This window comes from Pongo abelii, chromosome 22 (genome assembly GCF_028885655.2).
Source record: "Pongo abelii isolate AG06213 chromosome 22, NHGRI_mPonAbe1-v2.0_pri, whole genome shotgun sequence".
NCBI lineage: Eukaryota > Metazoa > Chordata > Mammalia > Primates > Hominidae > Pongo > Pongo abelii.
This window is the reverse complement of record NC_072007.2, coordinates 53,348,517-53,369,696: the sequence shown is the minus strand read 5'-3', so window position 1 is coordinate 53,369,696 and position 21,180 is coordinate 53,348,517. Positions and strand designations below refer to the sequence as shown.

The 21,180-nt window shown below is 44.3% G+C and overlaps 1 long non-coding RNA gene across 1 annotated transcript; it reads left to right on the top strand.

The window, feature by feature from the left end:
- Window positions 1-11,955: 11,955 nt before the first annotated feature.
- LOC129052333 (uncharacterized) lies at window positions 11,956-17,280 on the top strand. Its single transcript, XR_010138811.1, has 2 exons — window positions 11,956-14,960; window positions 15,721-17,280. It is a non-coding gene; the product is annotated as an uncharacterized LOC129052333 (long non-coding RNA).
- The last annotated feature ends 3,900 nt before the right edge of the window (window positions 17,281-21,180 follow it).

Sequence of the window (21,180 nt, the reverse complement as noted above, 5' to 3'; positions counted from 1 at the left end):
GCCTGGGGGACAGAGCAACACTCTGTCTCAAAAAAAAAAAAAAAAAAAAAGGCCAGGCACAGTGGCTCATGCCTGTAATCCCAGCACTTTGGGAGGCCGAGGTGGGTGGATCACCTGAAATCAGGAATTCAAGACCAGCCTGGCCAACATGGCGAAACTCTGTCTCTACAAAAATACAAAAATTAGCCAGGCATGGTAGTGGTGTGCCTGTAATCCCAGCTACTTAGGAGGCTGAGGCGGGAGAATTGCTTGAACCCAGGAGGCAGAGGTTGCCGAGATCGAACCATTGCACTCCAGCCTGGGTGACAGAGTGAAACTCTGTCCCAAACAAACAAACAAAAAAATCTCTGATCCCGAAATTCTTGGGTAATTTTGAGTAATCTGAGTAATAATAAAACTCTGGTCTCCCGCATAGCTGGCCCTGGTAAATTACTCTTCCTCTATTTCAGTTCCCCCGTGTTGATAAATCAGCTGTCTAGATAGCAGGCAAGGTGAACTCATTGGGTGGTTATACTTTGGGAGGCTGAGGCAAGTGGATCGCTTGAGTTGAGGAGTTCCAGACCAGCCTGGGCAACATGGCAAAACTCCGTCTCTATAAAAAATACAAAAAGAAAGTTAGTGGGGCGTGGTGGTGCACACCTGTAGTCTCAGCTACTAGGGATGCTGAGGTAGGAGGACTGCTTGAGCCTGGGAGGCTGCAGTGAGCTGTGTTCGGGTCACTGCACTCCAGCCTGGGCGACAAAGTGAGACCCTGTCTCAAAAAAAGAATTTTGAGGCTGGGCGCGGTGGCTCATGCCTATAATCCCAGCACTTCAGGAGGCCGAGGTGGACGGATCACCTGAGGTCAGGAGTTCGAGACCAGCCTGGCCAACATGGTGAAACCCCGTTTCTACTAAAAATACAAAAATTAACCGGGTGTGGTGGCACATGCCTGTAATCCCAGCTACTCGAGAGGCTGAGGCAGGAGAATCGCTTGAACCTGGGAGGTGGTGGTTGCGATGAGCCAAGATCACACCACTGCACTCCAGCCTGGTGACAGAGACAAGACAATGTCTCAAAAGAAAAAAAAAAAGAATTTGGGCTTAAATACCATCTTCTGCTAAAACAAAAGAAGAAGATAAGGAGGAGGCAGGGTATGGGAAAGTGACCCTCAGGAGAACAGTGGAGTCAACAAGGGCAGGGTTTGTTATGCAGATGATGTCTCTTGTGATTTAGAATCCTCCTCCTCCTGATACGAAGAGGAAGATGCTGGGACCAATGGAGATTCCTTTATAAATGTAGATTTCCCTTACAAAAGGGTAATTTATACACTGTATCCAGGACTCCTGTGTCTGCTGGCTGTCAAAATAATCAGCTCAAAATAATCCTATGCCGGGCCAGGCATGGTGGCTCACGCCTGTAATCCCAGCACTTTGGGAGGCCGAGGCAGGTGGATCACCTGAGATCAGGAGTTCGAGACCAGCCTGATCAACATGCAGAAACCCTGTCTCTACTAAAAATATAAAATAGCTGGGCGTGGTGGTGCATGCCTGTAATCCCAGCTACTCGGGAGGCTGAGACAGGAGAATCGCTTGAACCCAGGAGGTGGAGATTGCGGTGAGCCGAGATCACGCCATTGCACTCCAGCCTGGGCATACAGAGTAAGACTCCATCTCATAAAAATAATAATAATAATAATCCTATGCCAAGAGGCGCATTTGGAGTGGCATATTCTGGTCGGCTACAGAGGGGTGTACCCTTGCACTACTTTCGGTATGACAGGACCACAAAGTCTTGCCTGATAAAAATCGTTAGAGGCTTAACAGCTTGATGGAAATAACACCATTAGCTCAGCTTTTGCTGGTGTGACCTTAACAGGTCAGTTGCCTGATGCACAAGTCCAAACACTGATGGAGGGTTCCAGCAGAGAGAGAGAGGCGTCGTCCTAATGCTGCGGAATGCGGAGAGGAGAGGACACCTCAAAGCTGCTTCCCTCAGGAGTCTGGGGCTGGGGATCTTAAGAGGTTTGAAGTGGACCAAGGTGTGGGCATCAATGATTGGTCAAAAAACGCAGGTTGGAGACAGACACCTGGATTCTCATGTTGACTTGGTTACTCTGCAAAGGGGCTTTAAACTGTCTAGTGTCAGCCATTCTGCTGGAATTCAGAATCTGGAAAACATCTTAAGCAATTCTTTTTTTTTTTTGAGATGGAGTGTTGCTCTGTCTCCCAGGCTGAAGTGCAGTGGCTCACTCCAAGCTCCGCCTCCCGGGTTCATGCCATTCTCCTGCCTCAGCCTCCCGAGTAGCTGGGACTACAGGCGCCCGCCACCACACCTGGCTAATTTTTTTTTGTATTTTAGTAGAGATGGGGTTTCACCGTGTTAGCCAGGATGGTCTCGATCTCCTGACCTCGTGATCCGCCCGCCTTGGCCCCCCAAAGTGCTGGGATTACAGGCGTGAGCCACCGCGCCCAGCCTCAACCCCCCCCTTTTTTTTTTGAGACAGAGTTTTGCTCTTGTTGCCCAGGCTGGAGTGCAATGGTGCAATCTTGGCTCACTACAACCTCCTCCTCCCAGGTTCAATTGATTCTCCTGCCTCAGCCTCATGAGTAGCTAGGATTACACGCACGTGCCACCACACCCAGCTCATTTTCTATTTTCAGTAGAGACGGGGTTTCTCCATGTTGGTCAGGCTGGTCTCAAACTCCTGACCTCAGGTGATCCGCCCACCTCGGCCTCTCAAAGTGCTGGGATCACAGGCGTGAGCAACCACGCCCGGCCTTGCATTTTTAGGAGAGACAGGGTTTCACCATATTGGCCAGGCTGGTCTCAAACTCCTGGCCTCAAGTGACCCACCCGCTTCATTCTCCCAAAGTGCTGGGAGTACAGGCATGAGCCACCACACACGGCCTACATCTTAAGCAAGTCTTAAACGAAAGCCTTATGATTCTAACGTCAGAGATCCTATCTGTGGGAACAATAGGGGTGCAAATGGTCAGTATCTACGGCTACGGGACTTTCAGTTACTAGGAAGCGGGCTAAAGTGCAGCCTGATGAATGCTTAGTTACAAGAACCCAAAAGTATCTGAGGCAGGTCTCAACTAATTTAGAAAGTTTATTTTGCCAAGGTTTTCTTTTCTGTTTTTTTAAAGACAGATCTCTCTCTGTCGCCCAGGCTGGAGTGCAGAGGCACTGTCTCAGCTCACTGCAACCTCCTTCTCCCGAGCTCAAGCGATTCTCCTGCCTCAGCCTCCTGATTAGGTAGGATTACAGGCGTGCACCACCACGCCCGGCTAATTTTTGTATTTGTAGTAGAGACAGGGTTTCGCCATGTTGGCCAGGCTGGATATTTTGCCAAGACTTAAGGACGTGCCTGAGACACAGCCTCACGAGGTCCTGAGGATATGTGCCCCACGTGATCAGGGCATAGCTTGGTGTTTACATTTTAGAGAGACATGATATGAATACTGAGGGTTAGAAACAATAGAAAAGAAACAAAAAAGAAAAAGACAGATGTGAAACGTCAATCAATATCTGTAAGATGTACATTGGTTTGGTCTAGAAAGGCAGAACTCAAAGTGGGGGCTTCCAGGTCATAGGAAACGAGGCACAACGTTGTATTCTTTTTTTTTTTTTTTTTTTTTTTTAAGACGGAGTCTCTCTCTGTTGCCTGGGCTGGAGTGCAATGGTGCTATCTTTGCTCACTGCAACCTCGGCCTCCTGGGTCCAAGGGATTCTCCTGCCTCAGCCTCCCCAGTAGCTGGGATTACAGGCATGTGCCACCACACCCGGCTAATTTTGTATTTTTAGTAGAGACAGGGTTTCGCCATGTTGGCCAGGCTGGTCTTGAATTTCTGGCCTGAAGGGATCCACCCACCTGGGCTTCCCAAATTGCTGGGATTGCAGACAGTAGCCACTGTGCCTGGTCAAAAGGTTGCATTCTTTTGAGTCCTTGAACAGCCTTTCAGTGAATACACAATTTACATGTGAGAGGCGGGTAGAGGAATAGTCACTTATGCCTTAGTCTGGCTCAGTGAATCTACATTTTTGCATAAAAAATAGGGCATTTGTCTTGCAGAAATAAGCCAAAAATAAATAAATAAATAAACAATAAGGCAGAGGAAGCAATCAGATATACATTTGTCGCAGGTCAGCAGAGGGCTGACTGAATTCTGTCCTTTGTCCCATACCTGTGAAGATGAGCTACCAATTTACCTTGCCAGGTGAAATTCAAAAGAACTGTTTTAAGGTAAAGATCTTGAGGCCCTCAAGGAATTTCCCTGTGGGGGAAATGGTGAGGAAGGTAGGTAGCTTCCTGTTATCTTCGTAGCAATCTTGCTTAGGAATAAAGTGAGAGGCAGGTTTGCCTGAGGCAGTGTGGGGTCCTGTGATTGACTTTCCTTTCACAGTTAGAACTATATTTCTGTCCAGAACCAGGTATGAATTCTTGTTAACCCTGGGGGACAGTTTCGCTAGTTATATATTTTTTTAAAAAAAGATTTTCAATGAGGAAAGATAATCCTAAAAGCAATATAAGATTTAGAAAAAAAATTTTCAAAGCCCTCCGAAAATCATTTTTTCTATTTATACAAAGATTCCTTTTTTAAATTTTCTACCCTTTTTCTGTTTTTGAAGCTTGTCACACTTAAGGATTTTTAAATTTTCTTTTTCTTTTTTGAGACGGAGTCTCGCTCTGTCACCCAGGCTGGAGTGCAGTGGCACAACCTCATCTCACTGCAACCTCTGCCTCCCCGGTTCAAGCCATTCTCCTGGCTCAGCCTCCCGAGTAGATGGGGTTACAGGCACCCGCCACCAGGCCCAGATAATTTCTTGTATTTTTTTTTTTCCAGGTGGAGTCTCACTCCGCTGCACAGGCTGGAGTGCAGTGGGGCGATCTGAGCTCACTGCAACCACTGCCTCCCGGGTTCAAGCAATTCTCCTGCCTCAGGCTCCCACGTAGCTGGCATTATAGGCCCTTGCCACCACACCCAGCTAATTTTTGTATTTTTAGTAGAGACAGGGTTTCACCATGTTGGTCAGGCTGGTCTTGATCTCCTAACCTCGTGATCCGCTAGCCTTGGCTTCCCAAAGTGCTGGGATTACAGGTGTGAGCCACCATTTTTTTTTAGTAGAGACGTGGTTTCACTATGTTGGCCAGGCTGGTCTCGAACTCCTGACCTCGTGATCTGCCTTGGCCTCCCAAAGTGCTGGGACTACAGGCGTGAGGCACTGTGCCAGGCCATAAATTTTATTTTTCATTTCCTTGTTTTGTTTTGTTTTTGAAATGATTCTCCTTTAAGCCATATTTACATTATCTTGTTATCCCAAGACCAAAGGATTTTTTAAACAAAGATAAGCTTCAACTCCTATCTTGTTTTAATCATCAGTGATCCTGAATTTCCAAAGACCTCTGTATACTCGTGTTTGGAATGCCATCTAGGTCAGGAGTCACTGGAAAAGTTGTTAGGCCGGTATTTCTACGTCTCGCATTTGTCAGCCGTTGCCAAAACGGTGATGCAGCAGTGTGTTACCTGCCGACAGCATAATGCGAGCTCCAGCCGTTCCGCCCGGCATACAAGCTTATGGAGCAGCCCCCTTTGAAGATCTCCAGGTAGACTTCGCAGAGATGCCAAAGCGTGGAGGTAACAAGTATTTACTAGTTCTTGGGCGTACCTACTCTGAGTGGGTGGAGGCTTATCCAACATGGACTGAGAAAGCTCGTGAAGTAACCCGTGTGCTTCTTCGAGATCTTATTCCTAGATTTGGACTGCCCTTACGGATCGGCTCACATAACGGGCCTGCGTTTGTGGCTGACTTAGTACACAAGACGGCAAAGGTATCGGGGATCACATGGAAACTGCATGCCACCTACCGGCCTCAGAGTTCCGGAAAGGTGGAGCGGATAAATCGGACTATCAAAAATAGTATTACTGTCTTCCCCGCTGGATATTAAAAAACAATTCCACAAGGGGCGTCAAACCACCTGCCAAATTTGAGGGAATGTTATCCTCTCCCCCCCTCCCTCGGCCCCGGATATTAGAGACAATAACACAGGGGTAATGTACACCCCCTGCTTTATTGAGAGTAATATCTTCCTCTCCCTTCTTGGATATTAGGAATAATATCACAGTGTGCGTGTACGCCTGTCGCGAAATTCAATGTAATGTCATCCTGTGCCTCCGTGGATATGACAAACAATATCATGGGGGATGTGCCACTTCTGAGATATTGGGAGTGATATCATCCTCTCCCCTCTGGAAGTTAGGGACAATATCACAGAGGTAATGTACACCCTCTGTGATGTTGGGACTAATATCATCCTCCCGCCCCCTGGATATTGAAAACCATATCACAAGGGGCGTGTACACACACTTCCGTATTGGTATTAATACCATCCTCTCCCTCTTTGGATTTTCAGTGCAATATTTCAAGTGGGGTATACACCACCTGCAATATTGGAAGTAATATTATTTTCTCCCCCCGTGGATATTAGCAACAATATCACAGGCGGTGTGAAAAACCCCTGCGACATTCGGAGTAATATCATTGTTCCCCTCATGAATATTAAGAACAATATCGTGGGGGGGGGGGTGTACACCCCCTTTGATATTTGATATCATCCTCTTCCCCCCTGGATATTAGGAACAATATCAGGAAGGGATGTACAGACCCTGTGACATTTGCTGTCATCTAATTGTCTCTCCCTTAGATATTAGGAAAAATGTAACTGGGGATGGGAACACCCCTGCGATATTGGGAGAAGTATCATCCTTTCCCCCCTTGGATATTAGGAACAATATCACGGGGGGGTGTACTGCCTCTGGGATATTGGGAGTAAAATTATCCTCTCTTCCCCTGGATATTAGGAAGGGTCTCAGAGGGGGAGGGTGTACATTCCCTGCGATATTCAATGTAATCTTATCCTCTCCCTCCCAGGGTATTAAGAACAATATGACAGGAGGGGTGTACACCCCCTGCGATATTGGAAGTAATATCATCCTCTCTCCCTCTGGATATTAGGAAGAGTATCACAGGGCTGTGTACACCCCCTGTGGTATTGGGAGTAATATCATCCTCTCTCCCTCTGGATATTAGGAAGAGTTTCACAGGGACGTGTGCACCCCCTGCGATATTGGGAGTAATATCATCCCGTCGCCCTCTGGATATTAGGAAGAGTGTCACAGCGGTGTGTACACTCCCTGCAACATAGGGAGTAATATCACCTTCTGCGCCCTGGATGTTAGAAACCAAATCACGGGGGTTGTATACCCCCTGCGATATTGGGAGTAATATCTTCCTCTCTCCGCCTGGATATTAGGAGTGATATCACAGGGGTGGTTTACATCCCCTGCGATATTGGGAGTAATATCATCTTCTCTCCCCCTGGATATTAGGAACAACATCACAGGGGGGTGTCCACCCCCTGGGATATTAGGAGTAATATCATCCTCTCGCCCTCTGGATATTAGGAACAATATCACGGGGTGGGGGGTGTACACCCGTGCGATACTGAAAGTAATATCATCCTCTCCCCCACGGTTTTTAGAAATGAAATCACAGTGGGTTGTACACCTGGTGCGATATTGGTAGTAATATCGTTCCCTCCTTCCCTGGATATTAGGAACAACATTACAAGGAGGTTGTACACCACCTGCGATATTTGGAGTAATATGATTCTTTGCCCACCTGGATATTAGGAACAACATCACAGCACGGACGTCATGGAAAACCCCGGCTATTTTGAAAGTATCATCCTCTTTTTCCCTGGATACTATGAAGAATATCACAGGAGGGATGTACACCTTCTGCGATATTGGGAGTAATATTATCCTCTCCCGCCCTGAATATTTAGAAAAAATCACAGTGGGGCGTACACCCCTGCGATATTGGGAGTAATATCATCCTCTCCACCCAGGAAATTACTAACAAGGTCACGGGGGGTGTACTCCCCCTGTGATATTGGGAGTAATGTCGTCCTCCCCAAACCTGGATGTTGGCAACAAGATAACAGAGGGGGTGTACACACCCTGTGATATTGGAAGTAGTATGATCTTCTTCCCCACTCCCCCCCCCGATACTGGGAAAAATATCACAGCGCGGGTATACATTTCCTGCGCTGTTGGGAGTAATATCATTCTTTTCCTCTCTGGATATCAGGAACCATATCACAGGGGTGGTGTACATTTCCTTTGATATGGGGAGTAATATCATTCTCTCCCCGTTGGGATATTAGGAACAATATCCCAGGGGGGTGTCCACCCTCTGCGACATTGGGAGTAATGTCATCCTCTGTTTCCCTGGATATTAGACACAATATCACAAAGAGGTGTCCATCCCCTGCGATATTGGGAGTAGTATCATACTCTCCTTCCCTGGATATTAGAAAACAATCTCATCAGGGGTGAACACCCCCTGTGATAATGGGAGTAATATTTTCTCTTTCACAGGCTATTAGGAACAATATCACAGGGGGTGTTTACATACCCTGCGATATTGGAGGTAATATCCTCTGTCCCCCGGAATATAACCAACAATATCAAACAGGGGTGGAGTACACCCCCTGTGATATTGGGAGTAATATCATTCTCTCCACCCCCGGATATTAAGAACAATATCTCGGCGGGGGGTGGTACACCCCCAGTGATATTGGGAATAATGTCATCCTCTCCTTCCCTGGATATTAGGAACAATATCACAGGGGGGTGTACACCTTCTGTGATATTGGAAGCAATATCATCCTCTCCCCCTCTGGATATTAGAAAAAATATCACACATGGTGTACACCCACTGTGATATTAGGAAGAATATTACAGGGTGTACCCCCACTCTGACTTTAGGAGAAACAGCTACCTAAAATGTCACAAACAATATCACAGGGTATACAGTAATACCTCCCTAGGATATTACAAATACTATCACAGGGTGTACACCCACTGCGATAACAGGAGAAATACGTCCCAAGGATATTACCAATAATATCACAGGCTGTACACCCACTGTGACATAAGGAGTGATATCTCCCTAGGATATTACGAATAACATCACAGAGGGTACACACATGGTAGACACCATGTGGCACTAGGAATAATAACTTTCTAAGATATTATGAATAACATCACAGAATATGAACACATGGTGCACACCCACTGTACCATTAGGCGTAATTTCTCCCTAGGATATTACGAGTAACATCTCAGTGTGTACACACATGGGCTACACCCACTGTGACATTAGGGTAATATGCCCCTAGGATATTATGAATAACATCACAGGGTGTTCACCCATGGTGTACACGCACTGTAATACTAGGAATAATATCTCCCTAGGATATTATGAATAATATCACAGGGTGTACAGAAACTGTGATGTTAGAGGTAATGTCTCTCAGGATATTGTGAATAATATCACAGGGTGAACACTCACTGTGATATTGGGAGCAATATCTCTCTAGGACATTATTAATAATATCACAGAGTGTACACCCACTGTGATATTAGGAGAAATATCTCTCTAGGACATTATTAATAATATCACAGAGTGTACACCCACTGTGATATTAGGAGAAATATCTCTCTGGGATATTACGAATTAGATCACAGAGTGTACACACATGGTGTACACCCACTTTGATATTAGGAGTAATATCTTCCTAGGACATTACAAATAATAACACAGAGTGCACACCCACTGTAATATTAGGAATAGTATCTCCCTAGGGTATTACAAATAATATCACAGGGTGTACACACACTGTGATATTAAAAGTTATACCTCAGTCAGATATTGTGAATAATATCACAGGGTGTACACCATGTGTGCACACCCACTATGATTTTTAAAGTAATACCTCCTTAGGATATTACAATAATATCAAGGAGTGTACACACCCTATGACATTAAGATAACATCCCTTTAGGATATTCCAAATAATATCCCAGGGTGTACACCCCATGTGACATTAAGAGTAACATCTTCCTAGGATATTACAAATAAGATCCCAGAGTTGACACCCCCAGTGATTTTAAAAGTAAAATCCCCATAGAATATGACTAATAATAACACAGGGTGTACACCCCTGTGACGTTAGGAGTAACATCCTCCCAGGGTATTACGAATAATATCAGAAGGTGTACACACATGGTAACATTATTAGTAATATCCCGCTAGTATATTGTGAATAATATCACAGGGTATACACACCTGTGAATTTAGGAGTAACATCCCCCTGGAATATTCCGAATAATATCACTGGGCGTACACCTCCTGTGACTTTAAGAGTATCATCCTGCTAAAATATTACGAATAATGTCACAGGGGGTTAGCCTGTGTAATATCACAGGGTGTACACCCTCTGTGACATTAGGAGTAACATTTTTCTAGAACATCACGAGTAATATCACAATGTGTACACCCCCTGTGACATTAAAAGCAAAATCCCCCTAAGATATTCTGAATAATATCACAGGGAGTACACCCCATGTGACATAGGAGTAATAACCCGCGAGGATATAATGAATAATATCGGAGGGTGTACACGTATTTTGACATTAGTAGTGACATCCCGCTAGGATATTACGAATAATATCACAAGGTGTACACCCCAGGTGACATTAATTTCTGTAACATTCCCTTAGAAGATGACCAATAACATTACAGGGTGTAGAACACCTGTGATTTATGAGTAAGATTTCTATAGAATATTACAAGTAATATCATTCAGTGTGCACCCCATGTGACATTAGGAGTAACATCCCACAAAACTGTGACAAATAATTTCAAAAGGTGTACACCCTCTGTGACATTAAAAGTAACGTCTCACTAGGATATTACGAATAATATTACAGGGTATACAGCCCCTGTGACATGAAGAGTAATGTCTTTTTAGGATATCACGAATAATATAACAAGATGTACACACCCTGTGACGTTAGGTGTAACATCCGTCTGGGAGACTACGAATACTATCGCAGCGAACACACCCCCTGTGACAACAGGAGTAACATCCCCGTAGGATATTATGAATAATATCACAAGGTGTACACACATTGTGACTTCAGTGCTAATATCCCTCTCATATACTGTAAATAATGTCACAGTGTGTACACCCCTGTGATATTAGATTAGGAGTAACATCTCCCTAGAGTATTACGAATACTATCATAGGGGGTACACACGCCTTTGGTTTAGGAGTAATATTCCCCTAGGATATTACAAATGATATCACAGTGTGTACACTCACTGTGATATTAGGAGTCCCATTTTCCTAGGACATTATGAATAATATCACAGTAGGTGTTCACGCATAATGTGTACACCATGTGTGTACACCCAGTGTGATATTTGAAGTAATATGTCCGTAGGATCTTATGAATAATCTCAAAAGGTGTACACCCCATGTGACATTAAAAGTAACATCCCTTTTGGACATTCCGAATGCTATCACAGAGTGTGATGTTAGGAGTGTGATATTAGGAGTAACATCTTCCTAGGATATTACGAATAACATCACAGGGTGTACATCCCTGTGACTTTAAAAGTAACACCCCCCTAGAATATTACGAATACTATAACAGGGTGGACACCCCCTGTGACATTAGGAGTAACATCTCCCTAGGATATTATGAATAATGTCACTGGGGGCACACCCTCTGTGATATCAGCAGCAACATCTTTCTAGGATATTATGAATGACATCACAGGGCGTACACTCACTGTGATATAAGAAGGAATATCTCCTTAGGATATAAGCTATCATGTCACAGAGTATACACACATAGTGTACACCCAGTGTGTTATTAGAAGCAGTATCTCCCTACGATATTATGAAATATATCACAGGGTGTACCCTCTGTGGGATACTAGAAGTAATGTTTACCATAGATATTATAAATAATATCACAGGGCATACACACATGGGGTACACCCACTGGGATATTAGGAGTTATATCTCTCTAAGGTATTACAAATAATATCCCAGTGGGTGTACCCCATGTGTGTACACCCACTGTGATATTTAAAGTAATATCTCTCTATAAGATTACAAATAATATCAAAGGGTGTACACCCTCTGGGACATTAGGAGTAACATCCCCCTACTATATTGGGAACAATATCAATAGTGTACACCCCTGTAACGTTAGGGGTAACATCCCCCAAGAATATTACTAATAATATCACAAGGTGTATACACGTTGTGACATAGTAATAATATCCTGCTAGCATATTTTCAATAATATCAAAGAAGGAACACACCTGTGACAATAAGAGTAACATCCCCCTAGAATAGTAAGAATAATATCACAGGGTGTACACCACCTGTGACATTAGGAGTGTCATCTCGCTAGAATATTACGAATAATGTCACAGGGTGTTATCTTCTGTGACATTAGGAGTACAGACCCCTGGGAAATTAGGAATACTATCACAGGGTGTACACCCCTGTGACATTAGGAGTAACATCTTTGTAGAATATCATGAATAATGTCACAATGTGTACACCCGGTGTCATTAAAATTGCCCTAGGATACTACAAAATATAACACAGGGAGAACACCTCATGTGACATTAGAAGTAACATCCCCTGAGGATATAACGAATATGAGGCGTTTGTCCCGGTGGGATGCCTCACCAGAGCAGTGTGTGGCAGGCCCCCATGGAGGATCAATGCAGTGGCTGAACACCTGGAAGGAACAGGCACTTGGAGTCTGGACATCTAAAACTTGGTAAGACTAGTCTTTGAAACTTGCCCACTCCGTTTGGGTGGAAGCGTGGCCTGATCACCCACGGTGTGCCTGTACCAGCACTTTGGTTTTTGTTTTTGACTTGACTTGGATTGCTTGATACTTTGGTTTTGGTTTTGACCTGGCTTAGATTTCTGGTTGCTCTGATTTTGGTTTTGATTTTTGTTTGGTGCAAACTGCAAAAGTGTGTGTGTGCCCTTTTTACCCATTCTTCGTTTTGTGGTGTGCGTATGGAGTGAGCGTGGTATTTTGTCTTGAAGAAGCATAGGTCAGGCACAAATAAGCCCACCCTACTTGGAACTATGTTGGAAAATTTCAAAAAAGAATTTAAGGGAGACTATGGAGTACTATGACACTAGGAAAACTTAAAACTTTGTGTAAGATAGACTGGCCAGCATTAGAGGTAGGTTGGCCATTAGAAGGAAGTCTGGACAGGTCCCTTGTTTCAAAGGTATGGCACAAAGTAACCTGTAAGCCAGGGAACTCAGACCAGTTCCTGTACATAGACACTTGGTTACAGCTTGTTTTAGACCCCCCACCCCCAGTACACAGTGGTTGAGAGAACAGCAGCATAAGCGGCTGGCAGAGGCAAGGAAAGACCAGCAGAGAGAGAGAAAGGAAAGAGACAGAGAGGAAGAGAGGAAAAGAGAGAGAGGAAGAGACAGACAAAGAGGGAGTCAAGGAGAGAGAGAGAAAGAGAGAGGCAGAGAGACAGAGAAAGAGACAGAGGCAAAAGGAAAGTCAAAAAGACAGAGATAAAGTCAAAGAGAAAGAAAGAAAGAGAGAGATATAAAAGTGGTTAAAAAAAAGTGTACCCTATTCTTTAAAAGCCAAGGTAAATTTAAAACCTATAATTGATCATTGAAGGTATTCTCCGTAACCCTGTAACACTCCAATACTACTTTGTTGTCAGTGTAAACAAGGGCTTATCCCAAAAGCACTGAGGCCTTCCTATCAAAAATCCTTAACCCAGTAACCCGCGGATGGCCCAAACGCATTCAATCTGTAGCAGCAACTGCTTCGCTAACAAAAAAAAAAGTATCCTAAAGGGGGGGAAAAAAAAAGGAAAAAAACGGGGGCAGGCGGAATTTATATAAAAAGAGTATTATGTGGTAAATTCTCATCCTGAGATAAATTAACTGGTTGTTTAAAGAAAGAAATATTTGTAATAAGTCAGAAAGTTGAGGCATGTCAAAGAATTGTCTGTGAAAGTCAAGAAAGAGAAAAATGTTATAAAAAAGAATTTATGCAAAAAATGTTGTATAATTTAGAAGTAACTAGGCCTCCTGAATGTAAAACTATTGGAAAAAAAGAACAAAAACAGTTTATGTGCAAGGTGTATAAGGAAAGTAAAATATACCTTTGGTAAAAGGATTATAAGGAAGCATAAGAATGTACATTTTTACCTACATTAAAAAGTTAAAAAATTTATTGTTTTGAAGGTTTAAGCAAGTTTTAAAATGTTAATTGTAAAGAAAATTGTGTGTATAAACATATTAGCTAAAGTCAAAGAAGTGTCATCCAGTTTTTCTGTGAACTAGACATTAAAGTAAAAGCATAACAGGTTTTTCTTAAAGCACCAACCTGCTCTTTAGCAAAAATTATAAAAGGTTAAAAAGAGTCTATAAAATCATAACTTATGGTCAAACATTAAAAATTAGATAAATGTCTACAAGCTTTTATTAAAATTAGGTTTAACATTAATAACACACTAATACAAACATAATATTTAGCTTATCTGGTATAAAAATCATAGAAGAAGCATTGTTAAATGTAAAATGGTATTTGGCTTTCTTTGGTTTAAAAACTAATAAAAATAGGTGCTAAAGGAAATTTCTCAGTAAAAAGGCACTAAGGACTATAAAGTCCACTGCCAAGGTCCCCACATTTGAAACAAAAGGTCAATTTCTTAAAAATTATATACTTGGTTTATCTTCCACTTTCCTTTCTCTCAAAAACTAAAAGTCTTTTAGCATATGTACCACCGCTAGAATTTCCAGTAAATCAGCACCAGCCTGAAGATCACATTCTCATCAAAGGGTGGAAAGAAGAAAAACTCGAGCCCACCTGGGAAAGACCCTACCTTGTGCTGCTAACCACCAAGACTGCTGTTTGTACAGAACAAAAAAAAAAAAAAAAAAGATGGACTCATCACACCTGAGTCAAGAAAGCGCCACCCCCTCCAGAGTTGTGGGCCATAGTCCCAGGGGAAAACCCTATGAAACTAAAGCTAAGAAAAATGTAACTCTTTTCATCTACTCTATTACTCTTTCTTCTTCCCTAATTCTATTGCTGACCATCTAGTTATTAACATAATCAAGTCAATTTCACCTCAAACTATTGCATTTAATTCTTGCCTTGTTATACCCTGTGGGGACTTGCCAAGACAAAGACAGCTTTCTACTTCAGAAAAGTATCTCTGCCCCTCCTGACTCTCCTCAGACTGGGCATTAGTAAACTAGGACCATTTAATCCGGGGAGATTTTGATAAACACCCCAGTGCCAACCAGGAGTCTAGCCCCCCAATGTAGAGCTTTCATGCCATAGTTGGTCCAACATCCTGTGGACCACTAAAGAGCAAGGATGGACTGCCCCAACTGGTTTTTGTAATTTCCTAAAACCATACATTCATTTTACCACAGGATCATAGAAGTTAAAGACTTAAAACAAACTTTACCAATTAAGACAGGATACCAAGATGCAAATGCCTGGTTAAAATGGATCAAGTGTTCCATCTGCACGTTAAACAAAAGCAATTGTTATGCTTGTGCACATGGCAGGTCAGAGGCCCAGAATGCCTCCTTTCCACTAAGGTGGCCCTCCAGTCGACCAGGTGTGGGCTGCATGGTAACTCTTTTCCAAGATTCTACGGCCTGGAGTAATAAGTCATGCCAAGCTCTCTCTGCTATATCCCAAAGTCCAGCAACCTGTGGGTCAGCCCCCGAGGGCCATCCAACCTCCGTCTCCCAACACTAAGTTCACTTTGTGTCTCTCATGACAGGGAGGAAACTTCGAGTTCCTTGGAGACCTGAAAGGATGCAGTGAAGCTTAAGAATTTTCAAGAGCTTATCAATCAGTCAGCCCTTGTTCATCCCTAAGTGGATGTGTGGTGGTACTGTGGTGGACCTTTACTGGGCACTCTGCTGAATAACTGGAGTGGCACTTGTACTTTAGTCCAATTGGCTATCCCTTTCACCCTGGCATTTCATCAATAAGACATCATAAAGCGAGAGAAGCTCCTTAGGGGTCTTTCAACTCTCATGTCTATTTAGATGCAATTGGAGTCCCACGAGGAATACCAGATCAATTTAAGCTTGAAATCAAATAACTGCAGGATTTGAGTCAATATTTTGGTAGGTGACAGTTAATAAAAATGTAGATTGGATAAACTACATCTATTGCAACCAACAGCAACAAGCTTTTCATGAGTTAAAAGAAAACTCATGTCAGCTCCAGGCCTGAGGCTACCTGACCTGAAAAAAACTCAACATTCTATGTGTCAGAAAGAGAAAAAATGGCAGTTGGAGTTTTAACCCAGACTGTGGGGCCCTGGTCAAAGCCAGTGGCCTATCTCTCAAAACAACTAGACAGGGTTTCCAAAGGCTGGCCCCTAGGTCTAAGGGCCCTAGCAGCAACAGCCCTGTTAGCACAAGAAGCAGATAAACTAACCCTTAGGCAAAATCTGAATATAAAGACCCCCCATGCTGTGGTAAACTTAATAAATACCAAAGGATATCATTGGTTAACAAATGCAAGATTAACCAAGTACCAAATCATGCTATTTGAAAATCCCCATGTAACCACTGAAGTTTGCAACACCCTAAACCCCACCACCTTTCTCCCGGTATCAGAGAGCCCAGTTGAACATAACTGTGTAAAGGTGTTGGACTCAGTTTATTCTAGCAGGCCCAACCTCTGAGACCATCCTTGAACATCAGTAGACTGTGAGCAGTACGTGGAGGGGAGCAGCTTCGCCAACCCCTGCAAAGTGACTCCGAAGAAGATGACAAGCCCTACTCCAGTCACACCTGGAAGTTGACTGGTCCACACACAGCCGAAGCATGAGAAAACTCATTGCGGGACTCAGTTTCCTTAAAATTTGGACTTTTACAGTAAGGACTTCAAATGACCTTCCTCAGACTAAGGACTGTTCCCATTGTATACATCAAGTCACTGAGGTAGGACAAAAGGTTGCTATGGTCATATTATTTTATAGTCATTATAAGTGGACTGGAACTCTAAAAAGAACTTGTTCGTGTAATGTTATTCTATACAAAGTATGTAGCCCGGGAAATGAGCAACCTGATGTGTGTTATGACCTGCGTGAGCCTCCCAGACCACAGTTTCTAAAATAAGATGAAGGACTGAGGACTGGTGGGGGCTCATAAATGATATGAGGGAAGTGTTAGCCAAAACAGAAGAAAAAGGGGTGCCCAAACAAGTCACCTTAAAATTTGATGCCTGTGCTGTCGTTAATAGTAATAAGTTAGGAATAAGGTGTGGTTCTCTTCATTAGAAAAGAGGCTGTATGGCAGAAAATAAATACATCTGTCATAAATTAGCACTGTGTGGAAATAAATATAAATACTGGTCTTGTGTCATTTAGGCCACTTGGATAAAAAAAAATGAAAAAGATCCAGTCCACCTTCAGAAAGGAAAAAATGGCCCTTCTTGTACTGAGGGACAATGTAACCCCTTAGAGCTAGTAATAACCAATCCCCTCGATCCTCGCTGGAAAAAAAGAGGAGCGTGTGACCTTAGGAATTGACGGGGCTGGACTGGATCCTCGAGTAAATATCTTGGTTCGAGGAGAAGTTTACAAACGCTCTCCTGAGCCAGTGTTTCAAACTTTCTATGATGAACTAAATGTGCCAGTACCGGAAATTTCAGGAAAAACAAGAAATTTGTTTTTGAAATTAGCTGAGCATATAGCCCAGTCTCTCAATGTCACTTCATGTTATGTATGTGGAGAAGCTGTAATAAGAGATCAATGGCCATGGGAAGCCCGAGAATTGGTACCTACAGACCCAGTCCCTGATGAATTCCTGGCTCAAAAGAATCACCCTGATAATTTCTGGTCCTAAAAGCCTCAATTATTAGACAATATTGCATAGCTAGAGAAGGAAGAGAATTCACTCACCCCGTAGGACAGCTTAGTTGTTGGAGACAGAAACTGTGTAATGGTACCACAAAAACTGTCACTTGGTGGAGTTCAAATCACACAGAGAGAAATCCATTTAGTAAATTCCCAAAGTTGCAAACTGTGTGGACCCACCTGGAGTCCCACCAGGACTGGATGGCCCCCACTGGATTATACTGGAAATGTAGGCATAGAGCTTACGCCAAATTATCTGACCAGTAGGCAGGTAGTTGTGTTATTGGCACTATCAAACAGTTCTTCCTACTGCCCAAAAAAACAGGTGAACTCCTGGGCTTCCCTGTCTATGCTTCCCGTGAAAAAAGAATCATAGCTATAAGAAATTGAAAAAATGATAAATGTCCCCCTGAGAGAATCATACAATATTATAGGCCTGCTACTTAGGCACAAGTTGGCTCATGGGGATACCAGACCCCCGTTTACATGATCAACCAAATCATACGGTTACAAGTTGTCTTAAAAATAATCACTAATAAAACGAGCAGAGCCTTGACTATTGTGGCCCAGCAAGAAGCTCAGATGAGAAATGCTATATATCAAAATAGATTAGCTCTCGACTACTTGCTAGCAGCTGAAGGAAAGGTCTGTAGGAAATTTAACCTTACTAATTGCTGCCTACACATAGATAATCAAGGGCAAATAGTTGAAGACATAGTTAGAGATATGACAAAACTGACACATGTGCCCATGCAAGTGTGGAATGGATTTGATCCTGGGGCCACGTTTAGAAAATGGTTCCCAGCGCTTGGCCGGGTGCGGTGGCTCACACCTGTAATCCCAGCACTTTGGGAGGCCGAGGCAGGTGGATCACGAGGTCAGGAGATCGAGACCATCCTGGCTAACACGGTGAAACCCCGTCTTTACTCAAAATACAAAAAATTAGCCGGGTGTGGTGGCGGGCGCCTGTGGTCCCAGCTACTCAGGAGACTGAGGCAGAAGAATGGCGTGAACCCGGGAGGTGGAGCTTGCCGTGAGCCGAGATAGCAGAAAGTGGCACACAGAAGACAGAAGTGGGGCATAGAACCAGTCGGTAGGCCGGGTGCGGTGGCTCATGCCTGTAATCCCAACACTATGGGAGGCTGAGCCTGGACAACATAGTGAGACCCCCACCTCTTAAAAAAAAAAAAAAAGAGCCAAATTGGTTACAACTGGCATCTGCCTTATTGGAACACGGTTTGAATGTCTGAGGGCTGAGGGCTGAGGCTTGGTGATCGAGGCAAGAGTAGGCTGCAGTCTGCATACTCATCCAGGTAGGTGACAGTTTACTGTGTGTGGAGAAACCTTTAGTTAGAACTTAAAATATGTAGCTGGGCACGGTGGCTCATGCCTGTAATCCCAGCACTTTGGGAGGCTGCGGCAGGCAGATCACAAGGTCAAGAGTTCGAGACCAGCTTGACCAACATAGTGAAACCCCATCTCTACTAAAAACACAAAAATTAGCTGGGTGTAGAGGTACGCACCTGTAATCCCAGCTACTTGGGAGGCTGGGGCAGGAGAATCGCTTGAACCCGGGAGGTGGAGGTTGCAGTGAGCTGAGATCGAACCACCGCACTCCAGCCTGGGCAACAGGGCGAGACTCTGTCTCAAAAAAAAAAAAAAAAGAACTTAAAATATGTAAGAATGCAGCTGGCTGGACATGGTGGCTCACGCCTGTAATCTCAGCACTTTCGGAGGCTGAGGCAGGTGGATCACCTGAGATCGGGAGTTTGAGACCAGTCTGACCAACAGGGAGAAACCCCATCTCTACTAAAAATACAAAATTAGACCGGGTGCCATGGCTCAAAAAAATTAGCCGGGCGTGGTGGTGCATGCCTGTAATCCCAGATGCTCAGGAGGCTGAGGCAAGAGAATCGCTTGAACCTGGGAGGTGGAGGTTGCGGTGAGCCAAGATCACACCATTGCACTCCAGCCTGTGCAACAAGAGTGAAACTCCGTCTTAAAAAAAAAAAAAAATATACAGCTTTAGATTGAACCTAATTTAACAAAGCAAATAAAAACAGAGAAGAAGCCAGGAGTGGTTGCTCACGCCTGTAATCCCAGCAATTTGGGAGGCCAAGGTGGGTTGATCACAAGCTCAGGAGTTTGAGACCAGCTTGGCCAATATGGTGAAACCCCATCTCTACTAAAAACACAAAAATATTAGCCGGGTGCGGTGATCCATGCTTGTAATCCCAGCTACTCGGGAGGCTGAGGCAGGAGAATTGCTTGAACCCAGGAGGCAGATGTTGTGGTGAGCTGAGAATGCCCCACTGCATTCCAGCCTGGGCAACAGAGCAAGACTCTGTCTCAAAAAACAAAAAACCAAAAAAACAAAAAAACAACAGACAAGCTAATAAATGAAAATACCCTTAGTGTCCTCAGAGGCAACTGCTGCCCCTGGAAAGGGGGTGCTGTCCACTCTTTCTTTTTTTGAGATGGAGTCTTGCTCAGTTGCCCAGGCTGGAGTGCAGTAGCATGATCTTGGCTCACTACAACCTCTGCCTCCTGGTTCAAGTGATTATCCTGCTTCAGTATCCCAAGCAGCTGGAACTATAGACGTGTGTCACCACACCCAGCTAATTTTTTTTGTATTTTTAATAGAGACGGGGTTTCGCCATGTCGGTCAGGCAGGTCTTGAACTCCTGACCTCAAATGATCCGCCGCCTCAGCCTCCCAAAGTGCTGGGATTACAGGTGTGAGCCACCGCGCCTGGCCTCTGCCCACTTCTTGGAGGAGAGCCCACTGTTTGGTGGAGGAGTTCACAGAGCTGTCCTGGTTCCCAGAGAAGCTGAAGCAATGCCGATGCTTTCTATGTCTACCTCCCCCACCTGCCAGGAAAGTGAGGCCGGCGATTTATTCTGGGCTTACCTGGGTGAAGCTCCCTCCATTCACCTACCACCCTGGGTTGGGGTAACTCCTCCCCTGGTCCTGCATTTGTTGGGCTCCCAGCTGCTGCTAACCCCAGGGACCCTGCAACATCCCTTGGCCCTGGCTTGGAGACAGTGCCTTGCTAAAGTGCCCTCCAAAGGACTGGTCTGCAGGTACATTCAGTATCCCATTGGCCCCCCGACCAACAGTAATGGGGAGGGAGCAGGAGGCAGCCCCACCCCTGCCCAGCATTGACACTTGTCACAGAGATGACCGACGCCAGCCAGGTGGATGGGGACAGGGCGAGTGGAGGTCTCCTAGGAGAGAAGGCAGAGGCCAGGTTCCCTTGGCATGACGTGCAACCTGGGGAACACAGAGGCCGAGGTCTCCAGAGTTTAAAAATCAACCTTGCCGGGCGCGGTGGCTCACACCTGTAATCCCAGCAGTTTTGGAGGC